The sequence below is a fragment of the Biomphalaria glabrata genome, chromosome 12 (assembly GCF_947242115.1).
Source record: "Biomphalaria glabrata chromosome 12, xgBioGlab47.1, whole genome shotgun sequence".
Taxonomy (NCBI): Eukaryota; Metazoa; Mollusca; class Gastropoda; family Planorbidae; genus Biomphalaria; species Biomphalaria glabrata.
In genome coordinates this window covers 29,290,825-29,308,111 of record NC_074722.1, presented here as the reverse complement: position 1 = coordinate 29,308,111, position 17,287 = coordinate 29,290,825, and the positions used below count along the sequence as shown (strand labels likewise).

Sequence of the window (17,287 nt, the reverse complement as noted above, 5' to 3'; positions counted from 1 at the left end):
TAATATCTTTCTGGAAATATACCAACTATTATGCAGTTCTATGGAAACAATTACATCAATCAATAAAGATAAATCACCTTCTAATAAAATCTTATAGTGGAACACGATTCCCAAAATTATCAACCCGCTAAATAAATCTTTTGTGGTAGCCATATTGTCATAAAAATCTAGAATTTGGTCATTCAGTCTTCTTGCAGTATATAAGTTTTAGGAATGGTCTATTTGTGCTTTATATACCAAACCAAACCCAATAAATATTTTAACAGTACATAATTATTGATTTAAAAAACATTTGATATGAAAAAAAAGGATGGGTGAAGGTGAAAGTTGAAAGGTCACATTTCAATCGGGGTAACAGCTGAAGACGTTTCGACAACGATATATAGGTTAGGCGTTTTATTTGATTGTATATCTGCTATTTTACAAATCTCGCCCCCCCCCCCCCAGCTGTGACGCAGCAGAGATTGTGAATGAAAAGGATTGTGTCTGTTAGATAACACGTAGTAATGCTATCTCCATATTGGATGTTATTGTATCAATTAGTTTGAATCATTCGTAATCATTTAGACATTTGTCCCAAACATAAATCATTGCGATTAGAAAATATTTTTACCAATTGCTTTTGTTTGGCTTTTAGCTTTCTCAATGCGCTATGATCCTATCACTTATCTGGACCAATTGTGAAAGGGAGGATGGAAGAAAAGGGGGGGGGGTATCTTGGTGAATGTTTACACGATCTTTTTTTTTTTATTCATTAAAAATTGTTCGCTCCTCACGGTGACTAATTCAACTTATATCCCCGCATCTGTCAAGTACGGTTTCTTTGCCTTGTTCAAGATACCAAACAAAATAATTAATTTCAAATAGTTATTTAACTAATTGTTGTTGTTTTTTTTCAAATTGATTCTTGTGTTGTCAGGTGAAAGAAATAATTGTGCAAAATTTCAGCTTGATCCGAGATTGGGTGTGGGAGAAATAAGGTATACAAACTTTTTACCAGACAGACGGCCAGTGTAAGTTGATATAAGCTTTGTCAAAATGTAAAAGCTATCTCTAAACTACTGTCTCGGTTTTGGATTGTAACGTCATTTCCTTTTGTCGCGTTCACAGCCTAAGGTTCGTCGCTACTGATCCTGGTATTGTTCCACCAAGGAAGGTCTTTGCTGGCACTGATGACCTTGTTATATTGCCAACAAGTTTTAGTTTGCGTTTTTTTGACAGGCGGTCATCGTGCATGATCGTGGGGACAGTTGATAGTGCATGATCGTGGGGACAGTTGATCGTGCATGATCGTGGGGGCCAGTTGATCGTGCATGATCGTGGGTGCCAGTTGATCGTGCATGATCGTGGGGGCCAGTTGATAGTGCATGATCGTGGGTGCCAGTTGATCGTGCATGATCGTGGGGGCCAGTTGATCGTGCATGATCGTGGGGGCCAGTTGATCGTGCATGATCGTGGGGGCCAGTTGATCGTGCATGATCGTGTGGGCCAGTTGATCGTGTATGATCGTGGGGGCTAGTTGATCGTGCATGATCGTGGGGCCCAGTTGATCGTGCATGATCGTGGGGGGGCCAGTTGATCGTACATGATCGTGGGGGCCAGTTGATCGTACATGATCGTGTGGGGGCCAGTTGATCGTACATTATCGTGGGTGCTGGTTGATCGTGCATGATCGTGTGGGGGCCAGTTGATCGTGCATGATCGTGTGGGGGCCAGTTGATCGTGCATGATCGTGTGGGGGCCAGTTGTTCGTGCATGATCGTGTGGGGGCCAGTTGATCGTACATGATCGTGGGGGCCAGTTGATCGTGCATGATCGTGTGGGGGACAGTTGTTCGTACATGATCATGGGTGCCAGTTGATCGTGCATGATCGTGGCGGCCAGTTGATAATGCATGATCGTGGGGACAGTTGATCGTGCATGATCGTGGGGGCCAGTTGATCGTGCATGATCGTGGGTGCCAGTTGATCGTACATGATCGTGGGGACAATTGATAGTGCATGATCGTGGGGACAGTTGATCGTGCATGATCGTGGGGGCCAGTTGATCGTGCATGATCGTGGGGGCCAGTTGATCGTGCATGATCGTGGGGGCCAGTTGATCGTGCATGATCGTGGGTGCCAGTTGATAGTGCATGATCGTGGGTGCCAGTTGATCGTGCTTGGTCGTGTGGGGGCCAGTTGATCGTGCATGATCGTGGGGGCCAGTTGATCGTGCATGATCGTGGGGGCCAGTTGATCGTGCATGATCGTGGGGCCCAGTTGATCGTGCATGATCGTGGGGGCTAGTTGATCGTGCATTATCGTGGGGGGGCAGTTGATCGTGCATGATCGTGGGGGCCAGTTGATCGTGCATGATCGTGGGGGCCAGTTGATCGTGCATGATCGTGTGGGGGCCAGTTGATCGTGCATGATCGCGGGGGCCAGTTGATCGTGCATGATCGTGGGGGCCAGTTGATCGTGCATGATCGTGTGGGGGCCAGTTGATCGTTCATGATCGTGGGGACAGTTGATCGTGCATGATCGTGTGGGGGCCAGTTGATCGTGCATGATCGTGGGGACAGTTGATCGTGCATGATCGTGTGGGGGCCAGTTGATCGTGCATGATTGTGGAGGCCAGTTGATCGTGCATGATCGTGGGGGCCAGTTGATCGTGTATGATCGTGGGGGCCAGTTGATCGCGCATGATCATGGGGGCCAGTTAAAATTCTTGTCCTGGTTCAGATCTTCTCATTTGTGCTGGGGTCTTGGTAGGTAATACTTCTATGATATCTCAATACTATAGCCCTCGGCAGTATAGTCAGACTAGTGTGCTCCTCGGCCATGGTCACATTCTTGTATGCTTAGAAATCTTGGACGCTAACTGCAGAACTAGATGGGAGGAAATGAGGCTTACGGAGTTTGACGTTGACACATTATTTAAAAATAACACGTATCAACATTTTCCATTAAATGGAAAATTTATTATTAGCTTTTTTGAACTACTACCTTGGGGGGAGGGGGGTTTGAAGAGCTGAGCCTCATAAAAAGGGGACCCGGTGATGATGCCCCTATTGCCACTCTCAGACCGCCGCTTTTACTCGGACTTGTTCCCACGACGGGATACTTTCTTAACCCATTCAGACTTTCTGTGTTTGTGAATGAGATGTCCAGGTGTGTGTGGGTGTGGGTGATGTTCTAATGTGTGGGAGTGGGAGAATGGATGTAGCAATGTAGCAACAGATGGCGCTGGCTCATTCTTGAAATAGAAGTCCGTAGTTAGGATTGTTTTTACATTCTCACCATCTCTTTCTTTATAACTCTAACTTTCGTTCTCTTTCTCTCTTTCTTTCTTTCTTCCTCTCTTTCTTTCTTTCTTTCTTTCTTTCTTTCTCTTTTTTTTCTTCTTTCTCTCTCTTTTTCTTTCTTTCTCTCTTTCTATCTCTCTTTTTCTTTCTTTCTCTCTTTTTCTTTCTTTCTCTCTTTTGATCTCTTTCTCTCTTTTTCCTTCTTTCTCTCTTTTTCTTTCTTTCTTTCTTTCTCTCTCTTTTTCTTTCCTTCTTTATCTGTCTTTTTTCTTCTTTCTTTCTTTCTTTCTTTCTTTCTCTCTCTCTCTCTCTTTCTCTCTCTCTCTCTTTCTCTCTCTCTTTCTCTCTCTCTCTCTCTCTCTCTCTATCTATCTGTGTTTGTTTGTCTGTTTGTTTGTCTGTCTGTCTGTCTAGTCTATCTAAACTGTTCAGACAAAGCCAACGAGAAAGGGGCGGAGCCACAAGACCACTAATCCGCCTACAGTGACTCAGGACTAAGAATTCAATGGCTAGCTATTCTTGCATCTATCACCAAACGCTTCACCGCTATACATACAGGCATAAGCTGCCATTTCTACGTTACGTGCCCATCTTCTGGCTGACTGGCTTACCTTGAGCTTTAAGTCAGCAGAATAGCAAATATCCCTCCCTCATTATACCTCCACTGTCCCTTGCAGTGTCGTAGTCCTCATGCCAGACAATCGCCTTCCCAAACGTCTGTAAGGGGGGCTGTGCAGTGGCGTAGTCCGCATGCCAGACAATCGCCTTCCCAAACGACTTCTGTAAAGGGGAGCTGTGCAGTGGCGTAGTCCGCATGCCAGACAATCGCCTTCCCAAACGACTTCTGTAAAGGGGAGCTGTGCAGTGGCGTAGTCCGCATGCCAGACAATCGCCTTCCCAAACGACTTCTGTAAGCGGAGCTGTGTGCATGAAAGCGCTCCAAGGAATGACACTACAAGCGCTATAAAGTGCTATAAAGTGCTATAAAGTGCTATAAAGTGCTATACATTATCCTCCTTCGTGGTCCAAGATGAGCGCGTTTTTCATTCCCTTTGAACTCGAACTGTTAAGTCCAATTCTCCTTTAAAAAGACGGCCGCATACGTGACATGCGTAGGTTTGGTCAGGTGCAGGTAGGCCTGCTTCTTCTCTCGGCTTTCACGCTGGCCACTCTTCTTGCTTGATGTCTCGTGACTCCGACACTAACAGCTTCACCCGATGAGGAGCGATCCAGACCTAGTGCTTCCCAGCCGTGAATGGCAATATCACACTCCCTGAAGGAGCTCTTAATGGTGTCTTTATAGCGCTTGTATTGTGAGTGGGAAAAGCAATTAATTACACGTAATTAATTGTCTAACTGGTTCCTTTTGTTTTTTATTGATTTTATTGTGTATACCAATGAATAATTGTGCGAATTTCAACTTTATGCTTGGGAGAAATAACGTGTACACACCAGACAGACAGAAAGACAGACAGACAGAGTTGATATATAAAAATATTGATTCTTTTGATTGTAAGAATGATATAGAAATAGTTCGCTGTGAATAGAAGTCCAAAGGATTACATTATGCTTTTTCAAACATATTGTATTAGTTTGTAAAGGGGGGTGGGTGGCGAGGATGGTTTGTCTACGACTCCATTTCGAAGTGATTATACACATCAATGACATGCAGACAGCTGCTTTTTCTACCTTTGCATCAGATAATAGTGTGATTCTAGTAGAGTAACAGATTTCATGGTCCAGACAATGAGGCTCATTAAGTTAGGTCTCACTGGGCGGAGTCTCACAGTGCTGTGTGTCTAACTGGGAGGAGTTTCACAATGCCAACTCTACAGTGTTTAATCCATGGGCTTAGCCGGTGGTGAGTGGGGGGAGGATCTAAGTCAGTAAGAATACCACATTAAGTTTTTGAAATAAAACTGTTTAATAGAAGGATAATGCATGTAGATACCTCAGAATATGTATTTTGTTGGCTTTCAATACCCGAAATAGTGCTTGGCGTCCAGGCTTCGACCCGTACTGGGGGAGCGCTAAGAGCTCCCCCAGACCTCCTTGTTGATTATATAAACACACACAAACATATATATATATATATATATATATATATAATTTATATTTATAATTTATATATATATAATTTATATATATATATATATATATATATATATATATATATATAATTTATTTTTAGCGAAGGGGGGGGGGAGAAAAAAATCCCCCCCCCCACCCCCGAAAAGAATCCTGGCTACGCCCATGGTCTCACTAGGTTCTCACAGGACTGAGTCTCATTGTACTGAGTCTCACTGGGAGGAGTCTAACTATGTTTAGTCGAAATGGCCGGAGTCTCACTTAAAATGCTTGAATAATTAATTTTAAAAACATAACTGTTTACTTTTAGAATATAAAAAAGCAGCTTTTACACGAGAGCTTAGAAAGATATAAAATGTAATGATAAATGATATTACATTTCAAATATCTTTTCTAGCTTTTACGTTCTACACGTGACGGACGGACAGACGGACAATACTTATAACCACTTTTCCCGTTTCTGAGGTCTTTAAAAAAGTAAGGATTTGAATTCTAAAAACAAAACAGCCCCTAGCAGTATACAGGGAATAATGAAAAGTGATTTTCAATACATTTGATCTGACTAACAAACAGTACTAAAACAATAATTGCGTCTTCCAATTGCTGAGGTCGCGGAAATCAAAATACTTTTTTTTTTTATCTTCTTATGTGACCTTGACCTAGTATGGAGTTTTGTACCACCCACACAACTACATTTTTAGTGTATTACTTATCACACAGACAGTCAAAGGAACACACAAAAAAAAACAGTGTTTGTGGACATTGATTTTGTAAACTAGCCAAATACATGATTAGATTCGAACTGTTGCCGTGACCGCTATATTCATGACTGCAAATCTCAGGAAAAGTTAATCCTATCATCTTTATTCAGAAGATTTTTATTTTTAAAAGTACAATTAAAAAGCGTAACGCAGCGCCCACGTAACGAAACAAATCTTTATTGAGTCTTACAGTTTGCTGAGACGATATAAATAGATTCTTGCGAACAATACATCAATTCCATTTGACTCCCACCCCTCCCCCACCCCCACCCCCTGAAGAAAAAAAAAACCATCAGAATCGATGCACAACCTCTGTGCACAATGCATTTATACACAAATCATTATGCACACGTTTTATGCACAGCCACCGTCCACAGTGTAGTGACCAACAACCAGGGGCGTAGCTAGGGATGTGGGGGCCCGGGGGGATTGACCTCTTTGGGGGGCCCTTGCATTTTGACATTCGACGTATGACATGAGATAATGTACGCAAAAAATGTATAAGCCCATAATCAAATGGGTTCAGTATATCAGTAAACTTAACAAAAAGTAATCAAGACTCTTTTAATGAATAAAAGCTTTGTTTATTAGCTAAATAATGCACAATTCATATCGCCTCACGTCGTGCTTACTGTGCAGCAAAGACATCTGTAACATCATCTACATCGATACTTTCTAGTATTTGTGACTTCACTGACATTAAAGCCATGATAAGCCTTTCTTGCGTTATTGTGCTCCTCAGATAGTTTTTTGATGAACTTGAGCTTTGAGAATGACATCTCACATGACGCAAAATCAGGCACAGATATATGCATGTACACTTGATTGCATACCATATAAATGTACCTTACTGTAAATGGAAGCACTCTACAGGCCAATGATCGCAACATCTCACTAAGGCTCTCCACTACGCAATACAACAAACACACTGTTAGGCCCAGAGTAGTGGAAGGGAGGGGTAGTGATATGTATGTATGTATGTATGAGTGTGTGTGTGTGCATGTATGTATGTATGTGTTTGCATGTATGTATGAGTGCATACGTGTGTCTATATGTGTATGTATGAATGTATATGAGTGTGTATGTATAAGTGTTTGCATGTGTGTGCATGAATGTATATGTATGGCTCTAATCGGTCGTTCTGCAGGCCACCAGACATCCTCGTTAAATAAAGGCCACAGAAACAGATGACCTTTAACATCACCTGCCCAATAGAGCGCAAGGTCTGAAAGGGGGACATAACTTTATAGTTGGCTATAAGGAATATAATTTGCTGCATATAACTCACCGGCGATATAATTATGTTGATTCCTGTGTGTTAAAGATGACAACTGAACGATACAGAAACTCCTCCTGCACATACTAATGTTTATTTGCTTGAAAATTACAAAACAAAACGATGAACTCTTTTTAAATCACCGCTATCACTACTCACCACAAGAGGACATTGTAAAGGGGTTGTAAAGCTATCACTACTCACCACAAGAGGACATTGGAAATGCTGATGGGGCTTGTAAAGCTATCACTACTCACCACAAGAGGACATTGTAAAGGGGTTGTAAAGCTATCACTACTCACCACAAGAGGACATTGTAAAGGGATTGTAAAGCTATCACTACTCACCACAAGAGGACATTGGAAATGCTGATGGGGCTTGTAAAGCTATCACTACTCACCACAAGAGGACATTGACATTGGAAATGCTGATGGGGCTTGTAAAGCTATCACTACTCACCACAAGAGGACATTGACATTGTTTAATCTGATGGGGGATGTAAAGCTATCACTACTCACCACAAGAGGACATTGACATTGGTAAATCTGATGGGGGTTGTAAAGCTATCACTACTCACCACAAGAGGACATTGACATTGGAAATACTGATGGGGGTTATAAAGCTATCATTGAAGACGATTACATATATTTGCAGCATCAAATATAAGGATAGGTGTACAGTGACTACTGAGTCTTTTTAGCAGACTAAGGGATAGGTAAAGGTAAAAAGGAAAAGGAAATAGTCGCTATCAGTGAAGTGTACTCCGTCCGCCCCGGTAAGATCTAAAAAACTTGATGAGATATTGAAAATCCGATATCAGATATTTTTGATATTTTAAAAATCTGAGGCAACGGCTCCTTTTTTCTTTTCTTCAAGAGAAAAGTTTAATTTTTATAATGATCTACGCAAGCAGTTTTTTCTTAAAAAATACACAATTTTTATAACCGTTCACTATCAATAGGAAAATGCGAGAGAGACTTTAAAGCAACAACTGTTGGCACACACAGCCGCTATTCAAACATTTACGGAAACGGTTTTTGGATTTTTTGTTCAAAAAATGTTATACATTTTTTTATGACTAAATTATGCATTTTGTCACAATAGACTAGCTACTTAAATTTTAAACGAAAGGTTTACTTTTGTTTTGAAAGAGAAAGAATCCTTTTAATATACATATAAGTCGACTATAGTTTAAAATAATGAAAAAGCATGGTTCATAGTGTAATAACTTAAGGGGAGGCAACTCAAGGAGGCAAGGATGTTTGTTGACAGGACATCACAAATACATGATAACAACATCTATCTTTAGCACAGTCTTTTCACTTCGGCTCTAGAGTATTTAAACGTTTGGAAACGCGCACGGTTTGGAAACACCCATCGTATTTTTTTAATCACGGCGCTTTTATTGTAAAAGGAAATAGAAAACTACTACATTGGTAATGCGCATGCATCATTTCTGTTTCTTTCCTGCACGTCTGCTATTCGTTGCTATCCAGACGATCGAGGTTACACGAGGTCAAAGACCACAGGTACATGAACTTTTTTTTTTCTCCTACGTAGGGAAAATGAAACCAGGTCAGGGGTGATTGCTATTTTTAAGCATCCTGACGTATTAGCTATAGCAGACTTGTGTTTTAGGGTTTAAAAATGGTCGGAAAACACGCACTAAACAGCCCAGATTATTCACTGAACTGAATTAGAAATAAAAGGGGGGTGATCACCAGGGGCGTAACTAGGGATTTGGGGGCCCGGGGGGATTGACCTCTTTGGGGGCCCCTTGCATTTTGACATTCGACATATGACATGGAATAATGTACGCAAAAATATATAAGCCCCAAATCAAATTGGTTCAGTATATCAGTAAACTAAACAAAAAGTAATCAAGACTCTTGTAATGAATAATACCTTTGTTTATTAGTTAAATAATGCACAAGTGACAAATCTCAATTGATATCGCTTCACGTCGTGCATTCTGTGCAGAAAAGACATCTATAACATCATCCACATCGATACAATTTCTGGTATTTGTGACTTCACTGGCATTAAAGCCATGATAAGCCTTTCTTGTGTCATTGTGCTCCTGAGATAGCTTTTGATGAACTTGAGCTTTGAGAATGATCTCTCACATGACGTAATGGAAGTGGCCTGAGTTAGCGGTATTCGGAGGAGGTTGCAAAGTTTGAGCACACGTAATTACCATATGAAGGCTGTTTCCTCAATATGTCTATTGGTGGTTGTATTACTGGTTTGTTGATGAAAAGTGCTTGTGCATCAATGACATCATTGAAAAAGCGATTTTCCATTTATTTCATCATACAAATAGGAAAAGTAGCACAGTTTGTCATAAGCGGGTCTTCATCTAACAGGTGTCTAGGTTCTAGAAGAAACACAAAGGTATCCATTTTCTTTCCAGCCTTTGAAATCTGACCTTCATCTCCATATGAAATCTGTCCAGCACTTCTGTCGCAACACGTTTGAATTGCAGTTCTATTGACAGTCCTACATTAGAACTCAACTTCCCATCAAGTCTTTTCTTTCTTCTGGTTGTTTTGATTCCAGGGAATCCATAGTATTCACTACCTTCTTTTGCTTTTTTGATGGATTGGGTTTTTGTCAGTTTCTCATCATTTTGCAGAAAGCATGAAAGGGTACTAATTTCTTTAGCAGCTTCCCGTATATGCAGTCCAGACTTTTGTAGTTTCTTCCGAACTTGGGCGCAAGAGCTTTGACCAGAATTCAAGATAGGCAAAAAAATCTTAATTTTCCACTGCATGAAGAAGATTCTGTCCTAATATTATATGGTATTACGTCATTGTTGGTTGTTTATGTTTTGTGCGCAAGCAAAAGGATTCAGAGCATACAAAAGTGGGAAAGATCCATATCTCGTTATGCTCGAGTATAGAAATACTCCGATAAGCGGACTGCCGTATTCACCATCACAACTGCTGAGCAGAAGACTCAGGGAATCATCCCAACTGATCCGAAACTATTGAAACCATCGGTAGCTGAAAATGCAGAGACATTACTCAACCAACGACAGATGAAAAGCAAAGTGAAATACGATGCAAAAGCAAGACTACCTAAAGATTATTCTGTCGAAGAGTTCGTCTAGGTCAAACATGGCAGAAAGCAATTGTCATAAAAAAAAACATTCAGCACCCAGATCTTACATCATAAAGACAAACGGAAAAACATACAGAAGAAATCAACGCTTTTTGAATAAGAGTTTCGATGAAGACATCTCTGGGTACTATGATACCGATGGAGACAATGAACTGCAAACTGTTGGAACAAACGAAACAGACAGTTATAGACCAACGTCTAGAGAACTTGTTGTGCCAGTCAAGACAACCAGAAGTGGACGAATTGTTAAAGTTCCTAGTAGACAGGGCTGGCCTTAGGCCACTGCAGCCTATGCGGTCGCAGTGGGCCCCGCGCTTTCATAGGACGCGCGCTAATTCTAAGTGTACATTATTAAATTAAACCCTATAACGTATATAAAATAACAGGGTTTTCGCGACCTCCTGATTTTCCAGGGCCTCCAGGAAATCTCATGAAAAGGCAAAATATAAGATAAAGTCCTGAACTTTTTTTGAATTTATTCAAATCTCCTTAAGAATAGACGAAATGGACATTTTGGGGTGCCTATAAATAAAAAGTGGCATTGCGAGCTTTCATTTGATAAAAATGTAATGCAAAGACGAAAGTAGGCCTATTTTCTAATTCAAAAAAAATAATATTGACATTATGCTCATCCCTACCCAAACTAGGCCCCGCGCGATCCGTTTCGCATAGGGCCCCGCAAATGCTAGTAGATATCACTCTTAAGAACTTTAAAAGGAAGGGTGTGATAATAACTTCAAAAGGAAGGATGTGCTAATATTATATGATATTACGTCATTGTTTGTTGTTTATGTTTTGTGCGAAAGCAAAAGGATTAGATGGAAATAAAAATAGAGTTTCCATTGGATTGAGGAAAGATGAATAGAGGGGTAATAACTCGAGTGTGAAGTTTAATTCTGAAATTATAGACGCCAAACCCGAATAATGGACTATTCTAGCATTATTAAGAATAACTTTTGAATCTGTTATACTCGATTCTGTAAATTTTGCTTCAAGGTTAATTAGTGTAGCCATAAAATACTCGCCATTTAGATCTATTATTAGTAAAGGTAACAAGATACCTGGAATTCGCTGTATATCATGCAGTTTTATTCGTGGCAACAAGTTTAAAATGTAAAACAAACTTTAAAAAAAAACTTTGATCTCTTTGGGAAAAATATTTTTAAAATGTCAACAAAGTCAACGTACTGATAGACCTAGATCTAGGTTTAGTCTTTGTGATAAATTTTTAATCCATAAATGTTAAAAAAAAAATAACCCGTTGACACTATTTGTCAATCCAATATATTAATTTATGTATTTACAAATAAATTTCGGACACCCATTTGGGGGCCCCCCCTAGGTGGGGGCCCGGGGGGATTTTAAATTTCTCCCCCCCCCCCTCCCCCCCCCCCCCTTAGTTACGCCACTGGTGATCACAATTATTTACAAATGTCATAGAGAAGCAAATGGAAACAGTAGTAAAATATAAGAGTAGAGCTAACTATGACTAAGTTAGATCTAATTGCTTTATTAATTTGATTTGTTTATTATACTTTTTTTTTCTCTGTGACAGTCTAGATACCCGTATCCAATACTTGATCATCTATTAATGTCTATATGGCTTCAGAAAAGAAAAGAAAATATATTCACCACAAGCCTGAAATTGTTAAAGCTGCCATAAAGGCAATGGATAAAAATGAAATGTCTATAAGAAAAGGCAACTAACAAAGTTGTGAAGGACAAGGACAAAGTAGAAAAAAAATGCACAAGCAAGTAATAGAAAGGAAGAAACTAGAAGCTAAGAAAATGAACAAACCGAGTACTTCAAAAGACATAGATGAAGACAGCGATGACAATCCATTATTAAGAAGGGAAAGATGGAAAAAGAGCTGGCTGCAGGTGTTGATGGTGCTGACCAAGTAATAAATCAAACCACAAAAGATACTTGCTCAGGTTGTGGCTAAAAAAGGTGGAAATATTTAGATCCTGTGTGAAATATGTGATCAGTGGCTTCATGTGGAATGCACTCAACATGTCAAATAATTTGACAACTGAAGAACTTGAAGATCTTTCTTTTGTGTGCCAATTATGTTGCCCAGATCAATGATCTTGACTTTGGGTGGTTTCTATGCCTTTATGCAAATTTTAATTGTATAAAATGAGTTAACATCTGCTGTATGTCTGTATTAGTGTATGTAGTATGTGTATAAAATGTATATATATGTAAATATCTAAATGTAAATATGTTTAAAACTAACATTTCCTTTGCAGCTAAATAAATACTTAAAGGCTAAATATGTATATAAATATGTAGACGTTTTTTTTTTTGTAAAATTGTAAAGATCAATTGTAAATATTGGCTGTATATTTGTATATATATATAAATGTAAATAAATATAATATATATGTTTAAAAAAAAAACATTGTGTTGTTATTGTTTTATTTCTTTGAAATCAAATTAATAAAAATACCAAAATATTTATAACAGAATCTAAATATTAAACATCTCCTGCAAAAAAAAAAAAAAAAAAAAAGAGAACGAAAAAAGAACATGTATTTTATAAGGGGAAGGGGCATTGATATCACCTAAAACACTACAAGTCTAGGCACTCTAGGCAACCATATTTATTCTCCAGACTAAATAAAAAGAAAGAATAGATGCTGAAGTAAATGTTAAAAATGACTTTAGTTAGGAATCTTAAATTAAAATTAATTTTAAAAACATTTTAATTAACGTGTTTACAAATTCTTCTCAGTGTATTCATTTGTTGCACCTCGAGAAAAAGTGTTTTCAAATGTTGACGACCCTACAGTAAGTTTACATGAATTTCAATATGAAAAATGCAATGCAGAGACTTGCAACTGACTTATTATTATAGATTAAAAGTTGAAGATTTTCTGGGTACTTTCATTTTGTTTCTAGGTATTGCCATTACTGAACTATAAATAAAAAACAAAAGATCGTGCCAAAGTGTTTCCAAACGTTTAAATACTCTAGACTTGGGCGGGAATCGTTCTCCCTTTCTAATGTCATCATCCTTCCTAGTCTAGTCACTAATAGTGCGCACCTTCTGCACTATCTTGGATGGCGGTGCGCATGGCAGAGGTATACACGTGGCGTGCTATATCACACATAAACACATTTACATGTAACTAAAGGGAAAAGTTTCTTACTTGAGGCTTTGAATGAGTAATTGGCCTTTTACAAAATAATGAAATACATTAGCTAATCATTCAATAACAACAGTTCGGCCAGGTTCACATTAAACTATATCCTCATAATTATCAGTTCATTGAATGAGTAGAGTAAAGTAAAATTCCCTTTCAGACCTCGTGGTCTATAGGGCAGGTGATGTAAAGTTCACCTGGTTGCTGGTTCTGTGGCCTACGGTTAACGAGGGTGTCATGTGGCCAGCACAACGACCAACCGCCTTTACTTCATGGAATAAACATGAATATTAACAATGTATTTATTCTTATAGTAACATTGATAAATCTCTGTATCCTGTGGAATCAGGTTGTTAGTCGAATAGTACAACAGAATCGGCAAAACTTTCAACATGCAAACGTCTTTTCTTTTCGTATCGACTAGGATAAGGTTGTAGTTGTTGATAGGTTGTTGTTCATTGTTTCTGATATTCTTTCTGAAAATATTGAAACTTGCCTTTTTACCTGCCTGAGCAGACCACATCGGGGGCCGATTTTGTGTTTGGGATTTTGTTTTGGGGTTTTCCTATTTTACATAATTAAAAAATAAAAAATCTCTTTTACACTGTTTTACATTTATGGTGTCAAAATCTTAACGTTTTTTTGAATTAGAGAGTTGTTAAAGATAGCAAAGGTCTGTATGCAAACAACAGAAGTCTGATTGTAATGTAAAGTTTTCAATTTTAGAAGACCACCAGCATCCGCTCCATGACGTCAAGCCGTACTGAACGACACAAAAACTCTTTAGCTGCATACTCTTGTTAGACTGTATCAGCGCTACCCGTAGACTGGGGAACGTGAACAGGATCAAGACAACTGTAGGAAGTCTCTCAATAAACTTCTCTGTCTCGTGGGTCTGTTCTGGGGGTGACCGGTCACTTCATCCCCGGTCACTTCATCCCCGGTCATTTCATCCCCGGTCACTTCATCCCCGGTCACTTCATCCCCGGTCATTTCATCCCCTGGTCATTTCATCCCCTGGTCACTTCATCCCCCGGTCACTTCATCCCCCGGTCACTTCATCCCCTGATATTTTCATCATCTGATAATTTTATCTAACGAATTGTAATTTTAAAAAGCATTAAATGAGCAATATTTAATGTATTCCTTTTTTATTTAAATGACAGAGAGAGAGAAAGAGATAGAGAGAGAGAGAGAGAATCACACCCTAAATATACATGCAAGATTATTTCCAATAAGCACTCAATTAATTTTAAGGCTATAGGAACCTCATCCTGACGGGTATGTTCACATAACTAGAGGCCCCCCACCAGTTTCAATATCTAAAGTGAATATCAATAAACAAAATACATACTTACATTTACATGTAGAAATGAAATATCGATAGAAATAAAGTCCTATAACACAATTTGTAACTTTAATGTTTATAAGGAAGACCACCTTTATTAGAAAAAAATAAAACCTTATTACAAGGCTAAAAATGACTCGCCCATTTTCAAGAAAGAGCGATTGAAAAATCAAATAAAGTGAAACATGGTCGTACTTTCACCACAGCTTGACCTTTGATTATAAGTTATCAGCGGTACGGTCATAATTATTGTAATCGCACTTCTATCTTTCAAAAGATTCCCACTACTTGCACCACACCCTGGCCTTTGATGATAAGTTATCAGAGGCACGGTCATAATTATTTTAATCGCACTTCTATCTATCAAAAGATTCCCACTACTTGCACTACACCTTGGCCTTTAATCATTACGCTATAGATAAGTACACATCCAGATTTACCATATAATATTAGATTTCTCATTAAGAATACAACGTGAAAGAGGAAACACTATAAACGCATTAGTAATATGCCATAAAATGTAAAAAAGAAATCATTCTACATAATCATATTTATATATAAAATATTTAATTGGGGATGAAATGACCGGGGGATGAAGTGACCGGGGGATGAAGTGACCAGGGGATGAAATGACCAGGGGATGAAATGACCGAGGATCAAGTGACCGGGGATGAAGTGACCGGGGATGAAATGACCGGGGATGAAGTGACCGGGAACCGTTCTGGGAATGTTGATTGGAATGGAAAAAGAAGGAATCACCAAAAATTTCAGATTAAATCTTAGTCTTTTTACAGAGCTTTATATGAAGTCATACCATCTATATAGGAGACATCTTGTTGCACACTTTGTATAGGAGACATCTTGTTGCACACTTTGTATCTCCCACTTCCCATTTACGGAACAGGTTGAAACTTTGCAATGACAACACATTCATCAATAAAAAAAAAATTAACGCATAATCAATTAGTGGTAATTAATTAATTTTGTTTTCTTTTCTTCTTTCTTCTTCCTCGTTCTCATTGTTATTTTCAGGGTTCAGTTGAATAGAACAGTGGTTCCCAAACTTTTCCTAAACGGAACACTACGCACTTTCTGAATATTTAGCGGAAGTCTTTGCTTATTTTTTTTTTAAGAGATTAAGTCACGTGTTGGTTTACTCTAGTGAATTATTCCAGTAGTTCCGGGAACATCTATTCAGGCCTCGCTACGGAACAGTTTGGGAAACACTGGAGTAGACTAATGTAGTGGTTTTCAAATCAAGCAGTTCTGTATATAGTTTTCTTTCTTTCTTATAAAGATACTAAATTAAGAAGAGATAAAATTTAAATAGAAAATTAGGTCGTTCGCTCAAAATTTTAAAACTAACAATAGAATATGAAATCTAATTTTACAAAGCTTATATCAACTCACTCTGTCTGTCTGTCTGTCTGTCTGGTAAAAAGTGTGTACACGTTATTTCTTCGACACCCATACTCAGATCAAGTGGAAACTTCGCAGAATTATTTCTTAGCGTTGAAAAGACATGAATCAATATAAAATATTGTAAACAACTTAAGTGAGACGAATCAACGAGACAATGCTGTTTATTCACAGGACATCACAAATACACAATAACAACATCTTCCTTTAGTCTCTTCACTTCGGCTCTAGACTTGGGCGGAAATCGTTCTTCTTTCTAATGTAAACATCCTTCCTAGTCTGGTTTCTAGAAGTGCGCACCTTCTGCACTATCTTGAACAGCGGTGCGCATTTCAGAGTTATAACAATATTAACCAGCCGCACAATTAATAAACATTATTATTGTATCGATACCAGCAAGAGAAACTAATCCTTCAGTATTGACAGATATTGCTATTAGTTGGATTAAGTCCCTTTAAATAATTGCTAACGCTATTTCTCCCACACGCATTCTCCGATCAAGTTGAAAAACAATTATTTATTGTACCTAACAAAACATAAATGAATTTTAAAAATCTGACCAATTATTAAATTAATTATCGTTAATTAGTTATTTAATTTGATATCGAATAAGGGCAATAACTTCTACATTATTGATATATATATATATATATATATATATATATATATATAGTGTTATAAACTTGGTGCTGGCACAGAGAGGGGTAGTGGTGTGTGTGTAGTCAGCCGACGCAAATCGCCCCAGGCCAGCGCTAGACGAGCGGTCAACCGTGACGAGTTACGACGATCGGCCGAGACGAATGTCAACAAGAGAGTTCGGGAAGGATCGCCGACGT

General features: G+C 38.7%; 1 long non-coding RNA gene across 1 annotated transcript; it reads left to right on the top strand.

The window, feature by feature from the left end:
* Positions 1-8,737: 8,737 nt before the first annotated feature.
* Positions 8,738-13,066, top strand: LOC129921908 (uncharacterized). The gene is made up of 2 exons (XR_008773859.1): positions 8,738-8,940; positions 12,090-13,066. It is a non-coding gene; the product is annotated as an uncharacterized LOC129921908 (long non-coding RNA).
* The last annotated feature ends 4,221 nt before the right edge of the window (positions 13,067-17,287 follow it).